This window comes from Myotis davidii, unplaced genomic scaffold (assembly GCF_000327345.1).
Source record: "Myotis davidii unplaced genomic scaffold, ASM32734v1 scaffold726, whole genome shotgun sequence".
Lineage (NCBI taxonomy): Eukaryota > Metazoa > Chordata > Mammalia > Chiroptera > Vespertilionidae > Myotis > Myotis davidii.
This window is the reverse complement of record NW_006297808.1, coordinates 986,462-989,525: the sequence shown is the minus strand read 5'-3', so window position 1 is coordinate 989,525 and position 3,064 is coordinate 986,462.

The window sequence follows — 3,064 nt, the reverse complement described above, 5'->3', positions numbered from 1 at the left end:
CTGCTTCCTTATATTCCAAATCGTTTATTTGATTCTTGGAATCCTCTACTCTACTGTTGAATCCTATAAATTATTTTTTATTTCAGTTAGTATATGCTTAATTTCTGACTAGTCTTTTTTCATGTCTTTGACATTCTCACTAAGATCCTTGAAAGTCTCACTAAGTCCCTTGATGCTCTCATTAATTCCCTTGAAGCTCTCATTAAGTCCCCTGAAGCTTTCATTAAGTTCCTCAAGTAATCTTATAACCATTGTTTTGAACTCTGTACCCAGTAGTTTGCTTGCTTCTATTTCTTTCATTTGTGGCATGTTTCTTTGTCTCCACATTTTGGCTACTTCCCTGTGTTTGTTTCTAAGTATTAGGTAGAGTTGCTATGTTTCTGGGAATTGGTAGAGTGACTTTGTGTAGTAGGTGTCCTGTAGGGCCCAGTGGCTGATACTCCCCAGTCACCAAGCTGGGCACTCTAGGTGCACCCCTGTATGGGTTGCACACATAATCTTGTTGTAGTTGAGCCTTGCTTGCTGTTGGCGTCACAAGGAGGAAATGACCTTCAGTCCAATTGGCTGTAAGGACCAGCTGTGTCTACAAATGGAAGAACTGCTGTGCAGGAGTCACCCCTATGAAGGAGGACTTGCTTCAGTGGGGCTTTGGTGCTCACTGAGTCTGCCCCTTGAGTGTGTCACTTGTGGATGGGTAGAGTTGTAACTGTAATCTGGTATGGTCTGAAGCTGTGCACTGGCTCTGGAGTCTCCTGGGAGTTACAAAGTCAGCCACTGCCAGGGGCCACCCAGCAGGAACTATAGAGAGATCTTCAGATGGCTGCAACTTGTATTGGGCTAAGAAGTGCCCAGGCAAGCAAGGCCCAGCTGTGTAGCAAGGCAAGCTGGTGCTAGTGCTTGGTCTTGGGCCTTTTATTGATAGGTTTGGGGCATGTTGACTCCAGCTGCTATTTGTTTAAGAGATTTTAGCAAAGTCTGAAACCTGAGCCAGCTCAGGCCATTCATATGGAAAACCAGCTATAAACTACTTAGGGGGGGGGCTGCAAATTGGATGGGGTGGGGTCTCAGGGAATCACCAGGGCAGAGCCAACAGTGTGGGCCATGCTGATGGACACTCAGATATGGCTGCCAGTCAGCTCTGTGATGGGAGAGGTCCCAGCACAGGAACAATGACCCCTGTTGTACCCCTGTCTGGGAGAAAGTCACCCCTGAGTTTCTGCCCAATGTCAGACAGTCCAGTTCTTTCCTACATGTCCCTGGATTCCCCCAAAGCCACTGCCCAGCACTGGAGCTCAAATGGAGACTGTAAATTCATGCACTGGCCCTTTAAGAGGAACACCTGGTAATCCAGCAGCCTCCGTGTCACTTAGCCACAATCCCTGCTGGTTTTTACAGCCCAAAGTTACAGGGACTTCTCTCTTCCCAGCTCTGGAACCCTGGGTTGGGGGGCTGGTATATGGCTGGGACACCCCCCGCCCCCGTGCTTCTCATGGAAGGCCTTGGAGATATCCCTCCTGATTTAAAAAAAAAAAAAGCCCTAGATGGTTTGGCTCAGTGGATAGAGCATTGACCTGTGGATTGAAGGGTCCTGGTTTTGATTCCAGTCAAGGGCACATGCCCTGGTTGTGGGCTTGATCCCCAGTAGGGGGTGTGCAAAAGGCAGCCAATCAATGCTTCTTTTTCATCTATGTTTCTCTCTCTCTCTCTCTCTCTCTCTCTCTCTCTCTCTCTCTCCCCCTTCCTCTCTGAAATCAATAAAAATATATTTAAAACAAAAAAACACAGCACATGGTGCCAGCCCAGCCCATTCTGCACTCCCACCCCTCCCACCAGTCTCAGTGTGCTATCTTCTTTACTTCTCTAGTTGTACAACCTCCATTCAGCCAGATTTCACGCCTTTCCGAATGATGGTGGTTCTGTATTTTAGTTGTAATTTTGATATGGTTGTGGGAGATGGCAAGTATAGGCGGTTACCTACACCACCATCTTGGTTCTCCTAATATAGAATCCCTGAGGATAATAATATGTTTTATGCCACTACACTTGGTTTCTTATGCTATTAGTAATTAAAACAGTCTTTACTACTCCAGTACTTTCAGCACATTTCTATTTGTTTAATGTCTGGCTTCTCTGGTAAACTGTATGCTCCTTGAGAGCTGGTACAGTGTCTGCAGTGCTCATTTCTGTATCCTGTGTGGCACAAAGTAGGTACTGGATGCACAATAATAGTGAATTAATAAATAGAAGGTATATATTTCTTTTCTTCTTTTAATATGATAGACACTCAATTTGGTATCTGTGTGTTTCTGCTTCCCAGTTTGCTTCTGGCCTACAGTTCTGTTCCCTCCATCCCCAGGAACTGCCTCTCCCTCCTCAACCTGACTGATTTATTGATTAGAGATTCACCTGCCTGTTTCTCCCAAATTTTTTACTTACAGGTGTAAATATATCACTCCACCTTTGCAGGGAAAAGAGTAGAAAAGGTGAAGAAATAGGAAGCTAGGGATTCTAAAAATAAACTTGACCCATTTTATAATTTTCTTAACAATCTTGAAAGAATAAATACAAACCTTAGGTAGTTTGGTACTTTGTCCTTCATGACAGTTCTTTCCTGATAGTATTACTACACCATTATGGGCAAGCTTCAGGCTGCCCTCTAGTGGGAAGCAGCACAATAAAGTCCTGAGGCAACCTGGATCCCAGGGACAAAGAATATTCAAGTGCTAGGCCAGGCTCTGTCTGTCCTCTACTATCTATCTATCTATCTATCTATCTATCATCTATCTATTTATTTATTTTATATATTTTTTCTTAAACCTCACCCGAGGATATTTTTCCATTGATTTTTAGACAGAGTGGAAGGGAGGGGGAGACAGAGAGAGGCAGAGAAGCATCAATGTGAGAGAGACACATAGATTGTTTGCCTCCCAACCAGGGCTGGGGATCAAGCATGTGTCCTTGACCAAAACTGAACCTGACACCCTTCAGTCCTTGGTCTACACTCTATCCACTGAGCCAAAGTGGCTAGGGCCCAGCTCTGTCTTCTTGATATATATATATATAT